This window comes from Suncus etruscus, chromosome 8, assembly GCF_024139225.1.
Source record: "Suncus etruscus isolate mSunEtr1 chromosome 8, mSunEtr1.pri.cur, whole genome shotgun sequence".
NCBI lineage: Eukaryota > Metazoa > Chordata > Mammalia > Eulipotyphla > Soricidae > Suncus > Suncus etruscus.
The window spans coordinates 27,752,480-27,777,577 of NC_064855.1; the positions used below are offsets into that span (position 1 = coordinate 27,752,480).

At 39.8% G+C, this 25,098-nt stretch overlaps 1 non-coding gene across 1 annotated transcript; it reads right to left on the reverse strand.

Annotated features, from left to right (window-relative positions):
• Positions 1 to 1,484: 1,484 nt before the first annotated feature.
• Positions 1,485 to 1,617, reverse strand: LOC126016514 (small nucleolar RNA SNORA51). The gene has a single exon (XR_007498309.1). It is a non-coding gene; the product is annotated as a small nucleolar RNA SNORA51 (small nucleolar RNA).
• Positions 1,618 to 25,098: the final 23,481 nt, after the last annotated feature.

Sequence of the window (25,098 nt, forward strand, 5' to 3'; positions counted from 1 at the left end):
AAATACAAACATACAAAGACAAAAAATATTATTATATTATTTTCAAGAATCTAGAAAACTAAGTAATACAATCAAAATTGGTAGCTAATTTGTCAAAAACAAAAGTAAAGTTGGGATCATAAAAATAACTTGGAAGAGCAAATAAATAAAAGGTAACCAAGAGCTATACGAAACACGGGGTGGAAAATGATGGATCTAAACCCAAGAAAATCCATGAAACACCACGTTAATAGTCAAAGCTGCTAGAGGAAAGAGTGTCAGTTCAGATTGTCAAAGACTGTCACATTGGATGGAAAGGGGAAATGAGCCAGCCATCTTCTGGACAAACAAAATTTACTAGCCAGAGAAGTAGTACAGTATGTAAGGCACTTGCTTTGCTTGAGGTAGACCAGGTTTCCTTCCCTGAACACAGAGCATTACAAATGGTTTACTGAGCATGGAACCAGGAATAGGCCCAGAACACCACCAGATGTGACAAAGGAGGAGGAGAAGAAGAACCAAATTTAAGTCTAAAGACACTAAGAAGTCAAAAATAAATTAATATGGGGCCAAAGCAAATAGCACAGCAGGGAGGGCATTTACCTTGCATGCGGCCAACCCATATTAGATCCTCAGCATCCCATATGCTTCCTGAGCTAGCCAGTGGTAATTTCTGAGGGCAGAGCCAGGAGCAACCCCTTGCACCACTGGGTGTGGCAATAATAATAATAATAATAATATAATTCTCAAAAAACATATGATGGAGAGAACAAAAATAAATGTGACAAAATTGAGAAAAGGAGAAGGAAGGTATGGGCCTGGTTCAATAAGAACTCATTAGATGGGGCCAGAGCAATACAGCAGTAAGGCATTTGCCTTGCACGCAGCTAACCTAGAATGGACCTGGTTCTATCCCCAGCATTCCAGGTGGTCCCCCAAGCCAGGGGCGATTTCTGAGTACATAGCGAGGAGTAACCCCTGAGCATCACCAGGTGTGCCTCCCCCCACCCAAAAGAAGAACTCATTAAATGAGCCCATAACTGAGAATGTCATAACAAAACTAGAAAAAAGTTGAGGGACAGAATAACCATGACAAAAATCAACAAATAATAACAAAATCAGCATCTGCAACCTCAATTCATGGCATTTGGAGAGACTCTGAGCTACTTCACAAAAGACATGTATAGGGAAAGATGGTGGCCATAGGCCAGAAGTGCTGTTGCTCCCTGGTGTGGCTGTTCATAGCAGTTCTGGAAGCTCCAACAATTTTTCCTGCATTTGGTCCTAAATCTATCAGTTTGAGGCTCTTGCTGGTGTAACATGACATGGCACAGCCAGGTAGGTGGTGGTTGGAGCAGGCAGTGCTGGGTAAAACACCCTGACAATCCAGTTAGTTCAGGATGGCTCTGTAGGTGAACATGATCCTACCACAGAATTCTTTCCCAAAAACTGGTGTGTCACTCTAGATGGTGACGTTTATCTTGTATTTGTTTTGTTTTGTTTGTTTTTGTCCCCCCATTCACAATACAGACCAGGCAAAGGGCCTGGGTTGAGGTGTATATGGGGTGCATTTACTGTACCTCCTCTTTCTATGCAGTCAGTGTAAAGAACATAGCCTGTGGTAAGCATTGGGTGGCCTTATCTTTTGTTTTCTTTTCTTTTATATATATATAAAACCCTTCACCAGTGCAACATTCCCTTCACCAATATCCCAAGTGTCCTTCCTCCTCACCCCACACCGGCCTGTCCTCTAGATAGGCTTTCTACTTTTATCTTAACCAACACTGTAGAAACTACTGTCTGAGGGCAGTTGAAGGTTTCCTTGGTGTATTTGCCATCAATAATAGTAAATAATTTGCAGATATTAATCTTTACAAAGAGTGGATTAAGAGAGTCAAAGATTCAGATGATGTGCAGAGAAACCAAACTGGCAAAAATTCCAGATACACTGGTTTGGGGGCTGAAAATTCTGCGTTCTTCTTGTAGTGGGGTCAGGAAAGTAACCTTTCCCTATACTACCAGAAACCCCAACAGCCACATCCACATCCAACAGCCAATACCATGTCAGCTCACTGACCCCATTTTATAGATCCTGGAGATCTTGGATGTACACATGCGACCACACAACTCTGTCAAATCCACAATAAGGACACCCCTATAGGAGCACACCAAATTAGATGGGAAAGTAGCTTAGAAGCCACCTAGCCACAAAAGCAACGCAGTTTGTTACTCAGCAAGCGACAAACAGCTTAGTACATGTTTAAACAATGACAATGACTCTATTGTGAAATACAATTCTCACAAATTTTCTTACTGAAGTATTTTTTGATAAATCCATTAGCCATTTAGTTATAACAAGCAATGAAAACATCATTTTTTTCCTACTAAGGAGACGGGTTTCAGAGATCAGGAAACTAAGGACAATGAAGGAGGGATGGTTACACTGATGGTGTGATTAGTGTTGGAACACAGAAAGCCCTAAACAATTGTTTTATGAACAATTTTGTAAACCACAGTGTTTAAATGAAGTAACAAAAAATAAAATACAATATAATATTGAATGGAAAAGATTCAGATGATGTAACCATGATGTAGGCATAGTGCAACTATGATTTGCCAACAAGGACAGTTGATACAAAATAAGACCAATGGCCAAGACCAAAGAGGGAGTTGATAATGTCTTTTACACACTGGCCAGAGAATATGTCAGTACCAAATGCAAAATCACAGCTGTGATGATGGGACTCCAAGTTGTATGGGGTTACTATGTATTGTGATGTAACAATATACTTAGAAAGTTGGAGCATGAAAAAAGAGCCAGTGATGCCACCGTGCACTAAGACCCTGTTAGAGGTCCTATGGTTCTTTTCAACATCACAAAGAAGCTCCTCTATGTCCCTGGTTCTGAGATCAGCATGATATTTTCTACTTGAGAGATCTCAGAATAACTGTCCTTTTGCTTGGTTGTCTGACCAGAGAAATGAACTACCTGTTACTCCCCAGTAGTTTTTCACCCTGGATTCTCTCCTGCACACACATCAACGCTGCATCCATCATCCCAAGTCTTTCATCTGAAAAGCAATGTATGCCCTGAAACAGAGAACCAAACTATGAGCAAGTTCTGTAGAAAAAAATGTCTTGATACGAAAGTAGTAATTGATTGTCTTGGTGTGTGTGTGTGTGTGTGTGTGTGTGTGTGTGTGTTTACTATTGAACCTGGAATTATGTTGTGTTTTGGGAAAATGTCAAATTACTGCTTTGCTGAGAAGGTAGTTGATATTGTTAAATATGTTGGTAAAGTTGTCCGTTCTTTTTGATAAAACTGGTAATTCCTATGAATCACAAAAATAAAAATGAGTATGTAGTCTTCTCATCTTTCATGTATTAAAGTTGGGACTTTCAAAATGGAAGAAAAAGTTAAGACAGGGAAATATGGAGGATGGTGGTGCAAAACGTGGAATCCCAGGTGAAATGCATGAACTAAGGTGTTGATTAACATAAGAAAAGGAAGAGCCCGGTGGGAAAATTGAAAAGACACATTGAGTACTGGGGACATGTGGTAGCAATACTCTACCTGAGAGATATTGTAATAAATTTGCCATTCTTCAAAGTCAAAAGAATGACTCTGTACCAATTATTAAAATGATCCACTTTGTGTGTGTGTGTGTGTGTGTGTGTGTGTGTGTGTGTGTGTGTGTGTAGAGGTGGATGTAGAAAGGGATCTTGAAAATCAGGCAGCATTTAACACAGGAAGGTTCTAGAACAGTGTTATTAATCCTTGAGCATAAGGAAGATGATAGGCATAAGAAATTTTTATCAGGGTCAGAGAAATGGTACAGTGAGTAAGGCACTTGCCTGGCATGTAGCCAACCCATTCAATCCCTGCCACCACATATGGTCCTTTAAGTCCTGCCAGGAGTGATCCCTGAGCACTGTTGAGTGTTCCCAACCCCACACATTTTAATCTGACAAATTACTAATAACAAAGGGAAAATATCAAACAAAAATTTGGAAAACATTCTATTTGTGGTTACTTCTTGACAATAAAAATGAGCCCCAACCAAGAGGTGAATATTAGATTTAACAAATGGATAGGATTGGCATATAAATTATTCTTATAGAGGACATTTTCCTTAGGAAGAGAAAAGGGATAATTCAGTAAGCTTCTAAAGGTAGAATAGTATTACCCACCTTCATAAACATTTCCATATCTGTCTTAATGCTGCTTCTATATATGTACCCATTTGTTTAAAATAACTCACTTTAAAGTTGAGATTCACTTGCTTACAAAAAGGAACCTGCTATTTTAAGCTTGAAAGAAAAATTGGCATCCCTTACAATAAATAAAAGCTAGCCAAGCATAAAAATAAATTCAATGAAACCCAAACAATGTTATTAATATCTAAGCAGATACTGTTACTCGCTTTCAAAGAGCTGAATCTGAAGCCTGCTTGTGCTTGCTAAAAAAAAAAAAAAAAAGTGCGGGGGGGGGGGGGCGTAGTTCCAGTGGGAGTGCACCAAACAGAGACTTTCTCTTGAACTAATTTCCCTGCCAAAGAAAAAGTCATATATCTCCTCCTATAATTTGACAGAATTCACACTGTATCATTCTGACCCCTGAAATCTCAATCTTGCATGTAGGGGGAAACCCTGCAGTGAAAAACAACAGTCCCATTGGGGACAGGTAGAAGAAGCTGTGTGGGTCCACGAAAAGAGCAATGAGATACATTTGAGGAGAAGCCCATTGGGCATGTTTATATGCTGGGACAACTCTAACCAGTGTCTGGGTGAACTCAACAGGACCACGTTCTCTCCATTCTGGAGGCCAGAATTTCAAGGCACGTGCTAGGCTGTACTCCTTCCACAGGCTCTAGAGGAGGCCCTCTCATTACCCCTTCTGACTCCTGGCAGCTCCAGCATTCCTTGGTTTGTGGCCACATAATTGGGAACTCTGCCTCTGTCTTTGCAGAACTGACACTGCCTCCTGAACACTTCATCTCAGGGTATCAATGCTTTCATCTCACATCCTTCACTTAATCATGTCTGCCGCTACCCCTTTTCAAATTAGGTAAAATCCATAGGCTCTGCTGGGGGTGGAACATGCATAGATACATGGGAGGTTATCAGTTTATCCACAAGAGTTGACAAGGAGATGAAGGAGTGGGTTATGTGCTTTTAGGATGGAGATTTGTTTGACTGGAAAAATCCCAATGATTGGTCACTATATGATTATTTGAGGGGACCAAAGAAGGTGTACAGCGCTTAAGTCACTTGCATACAGCTGATCTATCTCACCACATCTCTGAAATTTCCCTGAGCACTACCACCAGGAATGAACCCTGAGTGCAGAGCCAAAAGTAAGTCCTATGCATTGCCAGATGCCCTACCATCTCCCAACAAAGAAAGAAAGATGATTTGAGCATGGGGTATCAAAGATTCCATTTGAAAGTATTTTAATTACTAGACTGTAATTTTTTTCTCCATTTTCCCCCAAGTTCTCTTCAGGTGATTACAAACACACAACTAAACTAATACACTTTCACTGCTCCTTTTGGCGTGTGTGTCTGTCTGTTTTTCAATCCATCACTCTTGAGTAGATCACTCCCTTCATATAGCTTTGTTAGGAAAGACCCTACTTTATCTCAGTAATGTTTCTCTTTTTACTCATTTTATGTTTTCAGATGGATCCACACTATTATTTGTATATCAAGTTTATTCCTGACACCCTACCACATGAATATGCAGTTTATCTATTATTAGAGCTCCTAAATGAGCCCCAGGCCCCTTCTTTCTCTTTGCCAGCACAGTCAGTTATGGTAGCACCTGCACATGTGTGTAAAATTTTTTATGAAATACTTGGTTATTAGCCCACATAAATTCAGAGATGCAGGGCCTGGAGAGATAGCACAGCAGCGTTTACCTTGCAAGCAGCCGATCCAGGACCAAAGGTGGTTGGTTCGAATCCCGGTGTCCCATATGGTCCCCCGTGCCTGCCAGGAGCTGTTTCTGAGCAGACAGCCAGGAGTAACCCCTGAGCACCGCCGGGTGTGACCCAAAAACCAAAAAAAAAAAAAAAATTCAGAGATGCAAGCTCTACAAATAGTAGTACAAGTGGACACTTGTGTCAGTGCTACACGTTATTCTCCTTTCTCTATACCTTTGCCAACTCTTACTATTATGTGACTTCAAAATTTTTGTCAATAAAATGTGTGACATTGTCCCCTTAATACATGTTTAGTTTTGCATTTCTTTGGTCATTAGTAAGAGGAAGCTTCTTTCCATAGCCATAAAAATTAGTCCTGTTTTATTTGGTGTGGGCTTTCTAGCCATCTGCTTTACTTATTTTTCTAGTGGGAGTCGTTTTTTTATGACTGATATGGCTCCTTTTCACCTTTGCTACTTTGAGTTATAACTGTTAATGTCTGATAGCATCTTTTGTTCAACAGAATTCACAAAGTAACTTCCATATCTACTGTACTAGCTCTCCAACTCCCAGAAATATTACATTTTTACTATGCTTAAATAAGTTGATTTCCCCTTTTATATTTTATACTCTTCTACATTTACGCTTTTTTGTTCGTTCATTTGATTTTGGGAGTAGGGCACACCCAGAAGTGCTCAGGGTTACTCCTGGCTCTGCACTCATGAATCACTCCTGGTCATGCTTTGGGACTCTATAACAGGGAGCTTAACTCTGGTTGGTCATGTGCAAAGTAAGTGCCTACCTGCTGCATTTTCACTCAGGCCCCTAAGTTTACTCTATTGATTTTAAGTTTGATCTTTAGCAAGATGTTTATATCATACAAAATTTTTATTTCTTTTACAGTCAGAATTAAATTAGTTTTGCCAGATAAAGAGCTGTTTTTCCAACATTATTAACCAGATTTTCTCTTTTAAAGTTTTTTTATTTTTCCAAAATCATGTTTTTTTTTATTTAAACAACTTTATTACATACATGATTGTGTTTGGGTTTCAGTCATGTAAAGAACACCACCCATCACCAGTGCAACATTCCCATCACCAATGTCCCAAATCTCCCTCCTCCCCACCCAATTCCTGCCTGTACTCTAGACAGGCTTTCTATTTCCCTCGTACATTCTCATTATTAGGATAGTTCAAAACATAGTTACTTCTCTACCTAAACTCATCCCTGTTTGTGGTGAGCTTCATGAGATTAGCTGTAACCTCCAGCTCTTTTCTCTTTTGTGTCTGAAAGTTATTATTGCAAAAATGTCTTTCATTTTTCTTAAAAACCATAGATGAGTGAGACCATTTGGATTAGAAAATATGCCTCCGGCATGGGGCCTCCCCAAACCCCATACCTGGCAAGAGCTGGCCTCCAAAATCAAAGAAAATCGGAAGCCAGATATCTGTCCAACCTCCTCCCCATGCACCTCCTCCCTGGAGTATGGAGGGAGGGGGGAAGCCTGAGGATCCCTAAGAGTCCACCTGAACCCACTTCTGGCCATCTGAGCTGGCACCCAGGGAAGGCCTGGAGTCAGGGGAAAAAGACAAGGACGACTGGGGGCCTGCCAAGCCTCCAAGCACTCACCAGGCTAGGGAGAGGGCCTCCGGCATGGCCGCTGGTCCAGGTGGGCTCTATAGGGGTCATCAGGCTTTCCCCCTACCTCTCCCCACAGTAATGAGAATGCGCTTTGGGAGGAGGGCAGGTCGTTCTAGCACTGATTTATGTTGGGACAGTCACTGGAAAATTTTTCTTCTTGGTCTCCTATTGATAGTATTGAATGCATACAGTTTATATATGCATAATATCCATCTTCTATTGTGACCTTGATACTGCCCTTACAAAGTTCATTTTTATTCTTTTACTACCTCAGTCCCAACCCTTATTTCCCCCCATCTTCTCATGTAGGTGCAGCTCATGACATGAAGCTCACCACATAGAGTGATGAGTGCAGTTAGAGAAATAACTATACTGAAAACTATCATAACAATGTGAATGAATGAGGGAAATAGAAAGCCTGTCTTGAGTACAGGTGTGGGTGGGGTGGGAAGGAGGGAGATCTGGGAAATTGGTGGTGGAAATCTTGCACTGGTGAAGGGGGGGTGTTCTTTACATGACTGTTTTCATACAACTACAATTATATTTGTAATCACGGTGTTTAAATAAAGATAATTAAATAAAAGAAAATATGCATTAGTGACTACAGGTTAAAAAGAGAGATAGCCTCTCAAACTGGGCAAAAACATCAATTATCAACTAACAACAAATACAAATAATCAAAGTATATATTTAGACTCACTAGGGACAAATCACTCAAGACTGAAACGATGAGGGCTGGAAAGATTAAACAGAAGATAAGACTCTGGACTTGCACACAAATAACCTGATTTTAATCCCAGATTCCATGAGGTCCCCTGACTACCAGGAATGATCCCTAAATGCAGAGCTAGGAATAAGTTCTAAGCACTGTCAGCCAGGCATTGCACCAAACAAACAAAATTTCTTTTGAAACAATCATGTTCTTATTTTAAGACTGTCAAAGATTGGGATCAGAGAGATAACACAGCAGTAGAGCATTTGCTTTGCATGCAGCTGACCCAGGACAAACCTGAGTTCGATTCTCAGCATCCCATATGGTCCCGTGAGCCAGGAGCGTTTTCTGAGCACAGAGCCAGGAGTAACCCCTGAGTGCTGCTGGGTGTGCCCTCTCCTTAAAATAAAAGTCTGCCAAAGTCTTTTCCTCAGTGCACCTGGAGCAGTCCAGGGTGGATCCTATGTTAGGGCACACGCAAGTGTTAATAAATGTTTAGGGGGCATCGAAGGTAGCTAATTTTTATTATATATGTATTTTTTCTCAACCTGCATTTTTATAAGATCTTTCTTTAAGCACCATGTTTCAAAATATGTTTGTAGTTGGGTTTCAGTAATAAACAGAACACCTTTCCTCACCAGTGCAACATTCCCACTACCAATGATCCCCTCCCTACTTCCACACCCTGGCCTGTATTTGAGACAGATATTCTACTCTCACTCATTAAGATTGTCATGATAGTTGTTAGTGTAGTTATTTCCCTAACTTACGTGCCACTCTTTGTGGTGAGCTTCATATTGTGAGCCGGTCCTTCCGGCCCTCATCTTTATTATCTCTGAACATAATTATAATAACATTTTTAATTTTTTTAATATTTTTTATTTAAACACCTTGGTTACAGACATGATTGTGGTTGGGTTTCAGTCCTATCAGATGACACCCCCCATCACCAGTGCAACATTCCTATCACCAATGACCCAAATATCCCTCCTCCCCTCCCCACCCCTACCTGTACTCTAGACAGGCTTTCCACTTCCCTCATATATTCTCATTATTAGGATAGTTTGCAATGTGGTTATTTCTTAAAATCCATAGATGAATGAGACTATGCTGTGTCTGTATCTCTCCCTCTGACTTATTTCACTCAGCATAATAGATTCCATGTACATGCATGTATAGAAAAATTTCATGGCTTCATCTCTCCTGATGTGTGCATAATATTCCATTGTGTATATGTACCACAGTTTCTTTAGTCGTTCCTTTGTTGAAGGGCATCTTGGTTGTTTCCAGAATCTGGCTATTGTAAATAGCACTGCAATGAATATAGGTGTGAGGAAGGGATTTTTGAATTGTATTTTAGTGTTCTTAGGATATATCCTAGTGGTTTAGCTGGATATATGGGAGCTCAATTTCCAGTTTTTTGAGGAATCTCCATATTGTTTTCCATAAAGGCTGGTGTAGATGGCATTCCCACCAGCAGTGAATGAGAGAGTTTCTTTCTCTTCAAATCCCCACTAGCACAGATTGTTCTTGTTTTTTTGTGATGTGTGCCAGTCTTTGTGGAATGAGATGGTACTTCATTGTTGTTTTGATTTGCATTGCCCTGATGATTGGTGGTGTGGAGCATTTTTTCATGTGTTTTTGGCCATTTGTATTTCTTCTTTGTGGAAGTGTCTGTTCATTTATAGGATTAGATGTGCTTTTCTTGTTAAGTTCTGTCAGTCTCTTGTGTATTTTGAATATTAGCCCCTTATCTGATGGGTATAGGGTGAATAGTTTCTCCCATTCTGTGGGTAACTTATGTATCCTAGGCATCCTAGGCACCTATATTCCTTTGAGGTGAAGAAGCTTCTCGGCTTAATATAGTCCCATCTGTTTATCTCTGCTTCCATTTGTTTGAAGAATGCTGTCTCCTTCTTTAAGATGCTTTAGTCTCAATGTCATGGAGTGTTTCATATATGTATTATTCTATATACCTTATGGTTACAGGCCTGATATCAAAATTCTTAATGCATTTGGATTTGACCTTTGTGCATGGTGTTAGATGGGGTCTGAGTAAGCTTTTTTGCAAGTGGCTAATAAGTTGTGCCAACACCACTTGTTGAAGAGCCTTTTCTTGTTCCATTTCGGATTTCTTGCCCCTTTATCAAAAATAATTGATTGTATGTCTGGGGAACATTCTCTGAATATTCAAGTATATTTTACTGATCTGAGGATCTGTATTTATTACAATACCATGCTGTTTTAATAACTATTGCTTTGTAATATAATTTAAAATTGTTAAAGTAATGCCTCCCATATTCCTTTTCCCAAGGATTGCTTTAGCTATTCATGGGTGTTATTGTTCCAAATGAATTTCAGGAGTGTTTGATCCACTTCTTTGAAGAATATCATGGATATCTTTAGAGGGATTGCATTAAATCTATATAATGCTTTATGGAGTATTGTCATTTTAATGATATTAATCCTGACAATCCATGGCAGGGTATGTGTCTCTATTTCCTTGTGTTCTCTCTTATTTCTTGAAGCAGTGTTTTGTAGTTTTCTTTGAGTAAGTCCTCCATTGCATTAGTTATGTTGACTCCAAGATATTTGAGTTTGTGTGGCATTAATGTGAATGGGGTTGTTCTTTTAATGTTCATTTTTTTCTCTATAATTATTGATGTATAAGAAGGCCATTGACAGGCCCCCAGCTGTCCTTGTCTTTTTCCCCTGACTCCAGGCCTTCCCTGGGTGCCAGCTCAGATGGCCAGAAGTGGGTTCAGGTGGACTCTTAGTGGTCCTCAGACTTCCCCCCTACCTCTCCCTACATTAATGGGAATGCGCTTTAGGAGGAGGGTGGGCCGTTTTAGCATTGGTTTATGTTGGGACAGTCACTGGAATTATTTTCTCCTTGTTTTCCTATTGATAGTATTGTATGCATATATTTTATATATCCATAACATCCATCTTGTATTGTGACCTTGATACTGCGCTACAAATCTCATTTCTAATAGTTTACTGCCTCAGTCCCAACCCTTATTTACCCCCATCTTCCTATGTAGGTGTGGCTCATGACATGAAGCTCACCACATAGAGTGATAAATGCAGTTAGAGAAATAACTACACTGAAAAGTATCATAACAATGTGAATGAATGAGGGGGAAAAAAAGCCTGTCTCGAGTACAGGTGTGGGTGGGGTGGGGAGTAGGTAGATCCAGAAAATTGGGGGTGGGAATCCTGCACTGGTGAAGGGGGTGTTCTTTACATGACTGTAATCATACAACTACAATTATATTTGTATTCACGGTGTTTAAATAAAGATAATTTATTTTTAAAAAAGAAGGCCATTTGGGGGCCGGGCGGTGGCGCTAAAGGTAAGGTGCCTGCCTTGCCTGCGCTAACCTTGGACGGACCGCGGTTCGATTCCCCGGTGTCCCATATGGTCCCCCAAGCCAGGAGCAACTTCTGAGCACATAGCCAGGAGTAACCCCTGAGCGTTACTGGGTGTGGCCCAAAAACCAAAAAAAAAAAAAAAAAAAAAAAAAGAAGGCCATTAATTTTTGTGCGTTAATTTTGTAACCTGCCACTTTGCTATATGAATCTATTGTTTCTAGAACCTTTTTGGTAGTCTTTAGGGTTTTCTAAATATAATACCATGTCATCTGCAAACAGTGAAAGCATGATTTCTTCCTTTCCTATCTGGATTTCCTTGATATCTTTTTCTTGCCTAATCTCTATGGCAAGTACTTCCAGTACTATGTTGAATAGGAGTGGTGAGAGGGGCAGCCTTGTCTTGTACAATATTTTAGAGGAAAGGCTTTTATTTTATCTCCATTGAGAATAATAGTTGCTATTGACTTGTAGTAGATGGCCTTGACTATATTGAGAAAAGTTCCTTTCATTCCCATCTTGATGAGAGTTTTTATTAAGAATGGGTGTTGGACCTTATCAAATGAGTTCTCTGCATCTAGAGATATGATAATATAATTTATTTTTCTTTTTGTTGATAAGGTGTATTATGTTGATTGATTTATGTATGTTAAAACATCCTGGAATGAAACCTAGCTGGTCGTGGTGTATGACCATCTTGATAAGGCTTTGAATTCTATTTGCCAGAATTGTGTTAAGGATCTTTGCATCTGTGTTCATCAGGGATATTGGTCTGTAATTTTCTCTTTTTTTAAATCTTCTCTGTCTAGTTTTGGTATCAAGGTGATGTTAGCTTCATAAAAACTATTTGGAAGTGTTCCTGTTTCTTCAATTTCATGGAAGAACCTGAAAAGAATTGGAATATTTCCTCTTGAAAGGTTTGAAAGAATTCATTAGTGAATCCATCTGGGTTTGGGCTTTTGTTTTGGGGAAGACTTTTGATTGCCATTTTAATTTCCTCAATAGTGATGGGATTGTTTAAATATGCTGTATCATCCTTATTTAACCATGGAAGGTTATAAGAGTCCAAGAATTTATCCATTTCTTTTTTTGTTTTGTTTTGTTTTTGTTTTTTGGTCACACCCGGCAGCGCTCAGGGATTACTCCTGGCACTACACTCAGAAATCGCTCCTGGCATGCTCGGGGGACAATATGGAATGCTGGGATTTGAACCCCCGTCCTTCTGCATGCAAAGCAAATGCCCTACCTCCATGCTATCTCTCCAGCTCCTATCCATTTCTTCCTGATTCTCATGTTTCATGGTATAGAGTTTCTCAAATTAGTGTCTGATTACCCTCGAATCTCTGCAATATCTGTAGTGATTTCCCCCCTTTTCATTTCTAATCCGGTTTATCAAATTTCTCTCTCTTGCTTTCTTTGTGAGTTTTTCCAGTGGTTTATCAATCTTGTTTATTTTTTCAAAGAACCAATTTTTGCTTTTGTTGATCTTTCAGATTGTTTTTTGGATTTCCATTTCATTGATTTCTACTCTAAACTTTGTTTTTTCCTTACACTACATTTTTTGGTTTCTTTTTTTGTTCACTTTATATTTTATAAGCTGTGTCATTAAGCTATTCATGTAGGCCTCTTCTTCCTTCCTGATGTGTGCTTGCAAAGCTATAAGGTTTCCTCTCAGTATTGCTTTTGCTGTGTTCCATAAATTCTGATAATTTGTGCCTTCTTTTTCATTTGTTTCCAGGAATGTTTTGATTTCCTCTTTGATTTTATCTCAAACCCACTGGTTGTTCAGTAATAAGCTGTTTAATTTCCAGGTGTTAAAGTTTTTCTTCTGTGTGCCTTTGTAGTTCACGTCTAATTTCAGTGCCTTGTGATCAGTGAAGACAGTCTGTAAAATTTCTATCCTCTTGATTTTATGGAGGTATGTTTTATGGGCCAAATTGGTTTATCCTGGAGAGTGACCCAGGTACATTAAAGAAGAATGTGTATCCTGGTATCTGGGAATAGAGTGCCTTATATATATACTAGTCCACTTTATTCCATTTCTCTTTTCAGAGTTGGGTTTCAGTCTCGTTGATCTATCAAGGGGTGACAAGGGCAGTGTTGAGGTCTTCCACAATTACTGTGTTGCTATTGATATATTCTTTCAGATTTGTCAACAATTGTATTAAATATTTTGCAGGTCCCTCATTGGGTGCATATTTGTTTAGGGGTGTGATTTGTTCCTGTTTTACATATCCCTTGATTAGTACAAAATGTCAATCTTTGCTCTTACAACTTTTTTGAGTCTAAATTTTGTGTCATCTCATCTGATATTAATATGGCCACTCCAGCTTTTTAAGGGTGTTGTTTGCTTGGATGGATTTTCTCCAACCTTCGATTTTGAGTCTACGTTAGATATGACTATTCAGGTATATTTCTTGTAGGCAGCAGAACTTTGGATTCAACTTTTTGATCCATTTAGCAACTCTGTCTCTTAACAGGTACATTTAGTCCATTGAGTGCCATCTTTGTGTAGAAGTTTGGTGTATCTGCTGGTCAGTCTTCTCTTAAAGTAGACCTTTCAGTTTTTCTTTTAAATGGTTTTGAGTCTATAAAGTTTCTGACCTGTTTTTTATTCATGAATCTATGTATACTTTCATCAAACCTGAAAGTAAGTCTGGCTGGGTGCAGTATTCTAGGCGAAGCATTCATTTCATTGAATGTTGTCACTATGTCCCACCACTGCTTTCTGTCCTTGAGGGTTTCTTGTGACAGGTCTCCTGAAAATCTTAAGAATGCTCCTTTGGATGTAATTTCCCTTTTTGATCCTTTTTGTTGCATTTAATATTCTATCCCCATCTGTGGGATTCATCATTGTGACTAGTGTATGTCTTGGGGTGCTTTTCTTCTGGTCTCTTTTAGCTGGTACTCTTTGGGCATTCAGGCTTTGGTTGCATGCAGTCTTTAGCTCTGGGAGTTTCTCTGCAATAATGTCCTTGACTGTTCATTCTTCCTGGGGACTTTCTTCCTGTATCTCTGGGACTCCCATTATTTTTATACTGTTTCTGTTGAGTTTATTAAAGACTTCTATTTTCATCTGTTCATATTCTTTGAGTAATTTTTTTATTGTTTGATCATTTGCTTTTAGGCTCTTTTCCAATCTCTTCTGTTGTATAGTTATGCATTTCATCTTATAGCTCACTGATTCTATCTTCAGCTGTTGTTACTTTGTTGGAGAGGCTTTCCATTAAGGTTTTCATTTTGTCTACTATATTTTTCAGACCTGTTATTTCAGTTTTCTGATTTCTATCTTGATATCCTCTTGATTCTTATTTGTGTTCCATTCAACTTGATTATGCCTTCTTTGAGTTCTATGAACATCCTTCATATTTCTTCTCTAAAATCTTTATCTGAGAGACTAACTAGGTGGTTGGCAGTTTTCAGATCATCAGTGCTGCCATCTTCATTCTCTATGCTTGGTATTGGCCTGTGTTGTTTCCCCCATTGTCACGTTTGTATTGTGGATTTTTCTACATGTTATGGTGCTGTTTATAGGCTAGAAGATGTGCGGGGATGTGGAGCAAACCGGCTGTGATCCTCTGACTCCACCCTTTGTGGGCAGGACTGCTCACATCCAAAGAAGATGAGCCCTTGGGAACAATAGGTAGAGAGGATCAAATCCCCGGTTTTAGGACAACAGAGAGACGGCCCAAAATGGCTGCCATGCTTCAGGTCAAACAGCATAGACCAGCTACACTGTCTGTGGACAGGACTGCTCACTTCCAAGAAGAGCCCTCACAGAACAATTTGTGGAAAGGATCAAATCCCTGGCTACAGGACAGCAGAAAGTTCCCAAATGGCTACCATGCTTAAAGTCAAATGCAGAGACCAGCTCCACTATGTGACAGTGGGACTGCTCACTCCAAGAAGAGCTCTCATGGAATGATGGTAGAGAGGATCAAATCCCAGGCTGCAGGGCAGCTGAGAGAAGGCCCAAAAATGACTACCATGATATAAGTCTAACAGCAGAGACCAGCTCCACTATCTGTGGGTGAGACTGCTCACCTGTGAGAAGAGGAGCCCACAAGGGAATGGTGGCAGAGAGGATCAAATCCCCAGCCACAGGACAGCAGAGAGAAGCCCCAAAATGGCTGTCGTGCTTCAGGTGAAACAGCAGAGACCAACTTCCTTGAAAGTAGTTTAAAGGGCTAGTGATTTTGCCTGAGTTTGATCCTTGGCACAATCTGCTGAACACCACTAAGGGTATCCCTAGTGATCTCCTGGACAGCTGGAAACCTCTGGCACTGGATTAGATACAACAAGGAATGGCCTGGTGTTTCTTGGGAGGTTTATAAATAAAGAAATAAATACATAGCTATGAAAAGGTGGGTAAAAGTCTTGAATAGCATTTCTCCAGAGATAAACAGATGAGAACTAAGCACCTGGAAAGATGCCCCTAAAAAGTTAGTGATTAGGATGCAACTAAAACCACCTGATTGAATTTACCAGGATCATCAAGCACTTCTTAGTAGAAAAATAACAAAGGTTGGCAAAAAAAAAAAAAAGTGGAGTCAGCGACAATCTACTTCATTGGTATGAGAATATTAAATGGTGCCACCACCATTTAAAAAAAAATGGCATTTCTTCAAAAAGCAAAACATGCAATTACTACAGTATCTGCCAATTCCACTCCTTTAAAAATGCTTTTAAGAAATTGAAAAGAGGGACTTAATGCCAGGAAATTTATACACTGACTGTCATTGTTTAGAGCAATATATTCACGGTAGCTGAAATGTGGAGGCCATTCAAATATGTATCAACTAATGAACCAATAAAATGAAGATGGTATTTTGCCCAATAGAATATTACTCAGCAAATATTCAATACAATGTTTACTCCATGAAAAGGAATAAAGGTTTCAGACATGCCGCAACTTGGTAAGTACTGGAGACATTGCCATGCTCTGTGAAGGAAGCCAGGCACAGAGGGAGAAGAATCTGTGAGGCCAGCTCTGGGAGAATGTAGACCTGGAAAGTCAGAGTCACAAGATATTCAAACTCAAGGTGGCTGGGTGTGGGTGTGGATGTGTTAGTGAGCCCCTAGTTTCTGTTGAGTGTGATCAAGAATCACATTTAGATAACGCTGATGATTGCACATAAATAAAATAAAACAAGTTAATAAAATCAATTTAATCTTCAAGTGGTTAAAAGAGGAAAATTGAGCCAGTTCTAGTGTCTGAATGATTCCCAGGGCCTAGCATATTTTCAGGCCAGTGACATTAAGGTGTCTTCCATCTGCCTCTGGGAGCTGTGTGCTGTCAGCAGGTGCCAAGGTAGAAACCCAGCCTTGCCTGAGGTCTGCGGGGATGGGGGCATTTGTCTCCAATAATAGGGTTGAAATTTATGATTTAAAGTCTCCTCTAAATATTCTCTTCCCAGAGCCTTGAAGAAAAGGGGCAACACCCCAAAATATGGTCTCATTTTCCATTCTAAGTTCATTGGTTGAGCAGCTGCTAAGAATAAAGGCCACTCCCCCAATACCTGGCCAAATAAAAAAAATCAGTATTGCCTCACAAATCACTTGCTTCTCTGAGGAGCCCACACGTGTATTTGGGGAGAAACTTTGAGAGCAAGTTGAGGAGCGACTCTCCTTCTATGAGACAAGAGAAATTTCACAGAAGAATCTGGATGTCATGTAGGAAGCAATGGTTGAAGCAGAGATTTCCAGGAAGCTGGGGAAGGAAAAGAAGAAACTCCTGAAGAAGGAAAAGAAACGTTTGGTTGTGGCTGCCCTCACCTCTTTAGAAAACAGCAGTAGCTCCCTGAGACCAACCACCACTGAGGAATGTAAAGAAAAAGAAGAAAAAGAAAAAACCAAGAAGTGCCTCAGGAGAATGACATGGATGGAGAACCCTCTGTCTCCTCCAAGCCCAAGGGAAAAAATTGCATTTTCCAAGGAAGGGCAAATTAATAATAGTGATGATCTTAAAGAAGCCACTGTCAGGTTGTAAGACACTATAAGTCTTCCCAAGAGGAGGAGATCACCAGCTAGTGATCAGGAAAAAGCTGAAAACAAGTTTTCCAAAGAAAAAAGCAGAAACTCTCTGTCAAGGAGGAGCTGCTCAGTAGCAGTGGCCCTGAGAAAGCAGGTTGCAGCAGCAAGAGCAGTGACAGTGTTAAGAAAAACAAAATCACACACACAAAAAAGTTTTCAGGGAGCCGGAGAGATAGCACAGCAATAGGGTGTTTGCCTTGCATGCAGCAGATCCAGAACAGACTGAATTATCCCATATGGTCCCTCATGTCTGCCAGGAGCAATTTCTGAGTGCAGAGCCAGGAGTAACCCCTGAGCTCCACCGGGTGTGATCAAAAAAGAAAAACAGTTTTTTCCAGAAAGATAAAAGGGCTGGAATCAGAGTGATGGCACAAACAGTAGGACATTTACCTTGCACGTAGTAACCTTGGACGGACACAGATTTCATCCCCTGGCATACCATATGGTCCCACAAGCCAGAAGCTATTTCTGAGTGCAGAGCCAGGAGTGACCCCTGAGCATCACCAGGTGTGCCCCCCCAAAAAAAGACTAAAAGGACACTTTCATTGGGTGTGAAAAGTGTGCCACCTATTTCCCTGTACCCCCATATAAATTCAAATTTTAAAAAAGAGGAAACTTTTCTGCATTAAAAAAAAATTGGTGGGGGGACAGGGTGTTAACACAGTGGGTATAGGGCAGTGGTCGGCAACCTTTTTTTTCAACTGAGACAAATCTCACCAAAACCTACGATTGAAATTTATTTTGAGAGCCACATTTTTTTTTTGGTTTTGGGGTTTTTTGTTTGTTTGTTGTTTGTTTGTTTGCTTTTGGCAGCGCTCAGGGGTTACTTTTGGCTCTATGCTCAGAAATCACTCCTGGAAGACTCAGGGGACCATATGGGATGCCGGGATTCGAACCACCGACCTTGTGCATGAGAGGCAAATGCCTTACCTCCATGCTATATCTTCGGCCCCGAGAGCCACATTTTCAAAACCGAAAATACATAGGATGGTACACTGCTTTTAGTTTCAATAAGTTTTTATTGAGTATCCACATAGGTCGGGAGGATACAAATAACACAACTAATAAAACAAAAACTTTAGAACGATATTATTTATTAATAAGTTAAGTTCCATAAAATTTGCCTTACAATGTAAAGAAAATTACATCCTGACAATGACTGACGAAGTCACAAACACTAATGTGAACATTGGCTTTGCATTTCCTTGGATAGTTTGAGTAAGTCAGGTTTGTATGTTCTTGTTTTTAATTTTAGGATCGATTCCAGGTTCTCATAGATGAGACAAATTCTCAATTTACTCTTGATAAGATTCATGCTTGAAAATGATTGATTGTTTGCATAAATATGTAGACCCGAACAAGGAAAGAGCAGCAAACACTAGTTTTTTTAGTTGATTATATGAGTCAGGAATGCTATTCCAGGTGTTAAAAATCAACATATCTTCCTTCTCCAGGTCTTTCGAAGTGGACCACTTGTGCTGTGAACTAAGTTCACATTTGTGTTTCTCCAATCTTTCTAAATTAGCACAAAGACATTCAAATTTTGAGCTCCACAGTTCTTTGTTTTTTAAATCTAGAAATTGCATTTCAAAGTTGCCAATGTCAATATTAAAGGGAGAAAAATTTAATTCCATTACAGTGGCATCCAGAGGTTTTTTTTAACAAAGGCCAACATCGCTTTCCTGTTTCTGAAATCCTGAAACCTCTTGAGAAAAGCTTCCCTCATATTTAAAAGAGCTGTTTTAAAATAAGTAATGTCAATATCAGAATTATTTTCTTGGCGATGTTTCAACAGGCTTGGAAGGTGAATCAAAATTTCTCTTTCAAAATCTTGAGCAAAAACAGATAATTTGTTTTCAAACGAAATAACCTCTTCTAACATCAAAAAAATTGTGTTTCCTTTTCCTAGTAGTTTATGAGTAAGCTGATTTAGATGTGAATTAACATCCACCATGAAATACAGTTTTTGAATCCACTGATTGTTTGTTAATTCTGGATAGTGAACACACTTCTCGAGGAAAAATGCTTTGATTTCTGATAATAAGGAATCAAAACGTTTCAAAACATTTCCTCTTGATAACCAAAAAGTGCTGAAAATTTGAAACCCTACAATATGGAGATGAAACAGGTAAAAGAGAAAAACCTTTTAACAATCTTTAAAAGCAATAACAGTGTTCCAGAGAAAAGTAGTGATTTCACTGAAAGGAAAAAAAAATCTATTGACACTTTAGTGTGTGCTGCAAGAAACCAAACTAAAATACACACAAAAACAAAAACAGCACTTTGTGAAAGGCATACGATATCATAAAAAAATTATGATAGAATGCCTGAAACATTTTAACTATAATTTTTATTTAAGAATATTTTTTACAAAATTATTCATACTTGCATTTCAATCATAGAATGTACACCACCCTTCACCAGTGCACTTTCCCCGCCACCAATGTCCCTTGTTTCCTTCCCCTTCACCCTCCTCTGCCTATGTCAGAGGCAAGCATTTTGCTTTTTTCTCTCTATTCTCTTTTCCTTTATGACACTGAGGTTTGCAAAATTTCCTTTATGACACCGTGGTTTGCAATATTGTTAATTAAAGGGTACCATGCATGTCACTTATTCATTTTCAGCATCCAGTTCTTGCCCAGAGTGATAAGTTCCAACTACCAATGTCATAATGTACCTTTCTCTATTCTAACTGAACTCACCACTTTTTATGGGAAGCTTCCTATCATGGACTAGTCCTCCTGTCCCTCATCCCTATTTTCTCTAGATATTATTACCATATTGCCATTTGTTATTCTTATATGCCACAAATTATTATTCTGTGTCTACACCTCTCCTTCTGACTCATTTCACTCAGAATAATAATCTGATGTGTTGTTGTATGTACAGATGATGCACTGTGCATGGCTCAGTGTTTTTGTGTAGTCAGAAGAAACAGAAGTTGCACACCCGTACATTGTATCCATTCATTGTATGATAGACTGGATTCAAAAAAACTCCCTGCTGAACTAAACTCTGTGATAGATGACACAGTAAAGATAATTTGTGAAATTCACAATTGTGATCAAATCTAGGCTATTCACCACCCTGGATGAGAGTATGGATGCCCACTACTAGCATCTTCTCCATGAAGAAGTGAAGTGGCTATTCAGGGGAAGGGTGCTTTCTCGCCTTGTTGGCAAGAGGGAAGAAGTAGTGCAGTTCCTGTGAGAGCAGAACTCTGACTTTGTACAGCCTCAGTTGGACAAGAAATGGGTAGGTTAGCTTGTGTATTTGGCAGACATTGTTCATTTTCTCTATGAACTTAATATTTCTCTGCAGGGGAGTTTCACAAGTAGTTTTTACAGTGAGACATAAGATGGATGTGTTCAAAATAGAATCTGATTCTGGGATAGCTGTGTTTGAGGAGATATTGAAATGTTTCCACTCTTGCAAAAAATTTGATTGGCACTTATATTATGCAGAAAGTCATAATCAATATGAAAAACAGCATTTAAGGGCATTAGCTCACAACTTTAATCATGAGTACTCTGAACATGAGAATCCATGGAAAAGAAAACTCTGAGTTGAGAATCCCTTCATGGAAGATGCCCACTCTTGTGCAAAATAAAATATGTGTTTTAAGATCACTCCAGGCACTGTATTTCTAAACCCCACCCAACCTGGTCTGAAGAAGCAGGGTAGCAAGAAAGAAATAATAAACCAAGCTAGCCAGGAAAAGATTATCATGGAGTCCATGGCCTTTTTTACCTTGTACTCTCTGCCTTGAGCCCAAAAAGCTAGGACACCTCTTTCTTTATTAAAATCAATTCCCAATACCAGGAGGCAAGAGAGAGAGAGAGAGACAAAAGTACATATTCAGTGGGCTTTTACATATCAGATCAAGAACTTTAAGAAAGGTTGACCTTGGGGGACCACCTTTGTTTAGGGTTGATACTGGGTATCATCTTACACTCTTGGAGCCGGCTGCTGGAGCTGTACACAGGGCGCGCACTGACAGAGGCTAGGAGCAGAGTCCTGACTCCTGGAGCGGCCGCCCGGCACACAGAAGAGCCAAATTAAAAGTGTAAAGAGCCACGTGTGGCTCGCGAGCCGCAGGTTGCCGACCACTGGTATAGGCTATTTGTTTTTCATGAGAACAACCTGAGTTCGATCCCTGGCATCCCATATGGTCCCCTGAGCACTGCCAGGAGTAATTCCTGAGTGAAGAGCCAGAAGTAACCCTTATTGCCACCAGGTGTGGAAAAAAAAATACCCAAAGAAACTGTTGGAAGAACTAGAGCAATAATACAGCAGGTATGGTATCCACCTTGCATGCTGCTTCCCTATATGATCCCCCAAGCACCACCAGTAGTTACTCCTGAGTGCAAAGCGAAATATAAGCCCTCAAGAAAAATTTACTTTTCCTCTCTGAAATGATCAGGGGATCCTGGGGCCACTCTCCAAAGTCACACCCTGCAGTGCTGAGGATGGTACCCACGGTTGTACCAGATCACCTGTGAGCACAGAACTATAGTAAAATATTGCATTGTAGAGAAAGGGAGTGTAGGGCCACACCTGGTGAGACTCGGATATCATATGAGGTGCTGGAGAACAAACCAGATTCGGCTGTATACAAAGCAAACACCTTACTCCCTGTCTTATACCTTATCTCTGCCTCCACTAAAATGTGTTCAGTATCAAAGAGACGATGCTCAAGGGCAGTATAAAAGGGGCTACTGATAAATAAAACTGGGACGAATCTCAGAAACATACTCTGAAACATGGTCGTAAAAGGAAACAGAAAGAACATTTAGAGAAAGGGAAGAATATGATGCAGGAAAAACATTTCTGCTAGAGGAGGAAGGAGGCTGGATGCAGAGTCATAAAGCAACTTTCTGAGGACATGGGCAGCGTTTGTTAGGACTATGACTGTTTACATTAGATTTGTGAGCTTTACACCCGCTGATTTGTTTGGAATTCTGTAAATTGTGCCTTAATAACCTGATTTGTGTGTGGTTGTATGTTTAGTTTTGGAGTCAGGTCCAGCCATACTCAGGGACTTCTGTGTTCAGAGGTTGCCCATAGCTGTCTGTGCTCAGGGGAATACACAAGGAACTGACCCAGGTCTCCAGCATGCAGAGCCCACACTCCAGCCCTGGAACTTCTCTCCAGCTTTGCCCTAAGTTTTCTTTTTTTTTTTTAACCTGGCTTTAAGTTGATCTATAAAATCACAGTAATCACAATAGTGTGGTACTTAGTTTTTTAGACCAATGGAAGAAATTTTATTTATTTTTCACTTCTAAATTTTTTAATCCTTATTTAAGCACCATGATTACAAGCATGATTGTAGTTGTTTCAGTCATAAACAGAACACCCCCTTCACCAGTGCAACATTCCCACCACCAATGCCCCATCTCCCTCCTCTTACAACCCCTGACTGTATTTGAGACAGGCATTCTACTTCTCTCACTCATTAAGATTGTCATGATAGTTGTTAGTGTAGCTATTTCCCTAACAGCACCACTATTCTTTGTGGTGAGCTTCATATTGTGAGCCGGTCCTTCCAGCCCTCATTTCTATTGTCTCTGGCATTATTATAATAATGTCCTTAATTTTTCTTAAGACTCATAGATGAGTGAGACTATTCTGTGTCTATCTCTCTCCCTCTGATTTATTTCACTCAGCGTAATGCATTCCATATACATCCACATATAGGAAAATTTCATGACTTCATCTCTCCTAAAGTCTGCATTATATTTCATTGTGTATATATACCACGGTTTCTTAAGCCATTCATCTGTTGAAGGGCATCTTGGTTGTTTCCAGAGTCTGGCTATTGTAAATAGCGCTGCAATGAATATAGGTGTGAGGAAGATATTTTTGTATTGTATTTTAGTGTTCCTAGGGCATATCCCTAAGAGTGGAATAGCTCAATCATATGGGAGCTTAATTTCAAGTTTTTGGAGGAATCTTCATATTGATTTCCATAAAGGCTGGACTAGAAGGCATTCCTTCCAGCAGTGAATGAGAGTTCCTTTATCTCTACATCCCCACTGGAACTGATTGTTCTTGTTCTTTGTGATGTGTGCCAGTCTCGGTGGCGTGAGATGGTACCTCAATGTTGTCTTGATTTGCATCTCCCTAATGATTAGTGACTTGGAGCATTTTTTCATGCATCTTTTAGCCATTTGTATTTCTTCTTTGAGAAATTATTTATTTCTTCTCATCATTTTTTGAAGGGTGATATTTTTTATTGTTAAGTTCTATTAGTACCTTGTGTATTTTGGATATGGGTGAATAGTTTCTCCCATTCTGTGGGTGGCTTTTGTATCCTAGGCACTATTTCCTTTGAGGTACAGAAATTTCTCAGCTTAATATAGTCCTATCTGTTTATCTCTGCTTCCACTTGTTTGGAGAGTGCTGTTTCATCCTTGAAACTGCCTTTAGTCTCAATGTCATGGAGTGTTTTACCTACATGTTGTTCTATATACTTTATGGTTTCAGTCCTGTGCCCTATGTTTTCTGAGTCTCTCCTCAACCCCTTTTACCTTCCTCTTTGACCCCACCTGTTTTGTTTTTTTTTTTGTGTGTGTGTGTCTTTTTTTTTTTTTTTTTTTTTTGGTTTTGTTTTTTGGACCACACCCAGCAGCACTCAGGGATTACTCCTGGCTGTATGCTCAGAAATCGCTCATGGCAGGCTCAGGGGACCATATGGGATTTGAACCACTATCCTTCTGTATGCAAGGCAAATGCTCTACCTCCATGCTATCTCTTCGCCTCGCCCCCAACTGCTTCTCTTAAGGAAGTGTTAGTTGTACTGTCAACATCCACCCATTTTTTTTTCATTGTGTTTTCTCATCAGTTTTGCTTCCCTGTTCTGTGGGTATGTGAGCTTATCTAATGCCACTTTTTATTACTTCTGACTTCTTTTGAAATAATTCCCTGAAGCTCCTTCGTGTGCTTGTAGAAAAGAATTTCCTCATCCCACTCCCACCCCAGTAGCTCTCTGTTGCTGTGGTGTGGGGACATGTGGCTAGGTCTGCTACATGACCTAGATCCACCATGTGACCTAGATCCACTATGAAGTTTAGATCCACTTTATGGTCTGAATCCACCATGTATCCTCCTTCTACTCCATGATGGGTTCACCCCAAGATCTGGGTCCACCCTTTGATCTGGATCTGCTCCTCAGATCTACTTTTGGTATCCTGCTTGCTGTTGTAGATAAAGAGACAGTGATCCCTTAAAGAAAAGGGGTATGGGGATTTTTCTGGGCTCACACTTCTGCACTATTAGAAGCAGTAACTTCACTGTCAGCACACAGCCAGGTTGTCCTCCTGAAAAGGAGGGATCAAGAGCCTACCCACAGCTCTAGGATATTCTCCCCTTGAGATGCCATGTCTGGAACCCATGGCTAAATCCCATATGCTCTTAAAATTGGGGGCATTTTTTAATT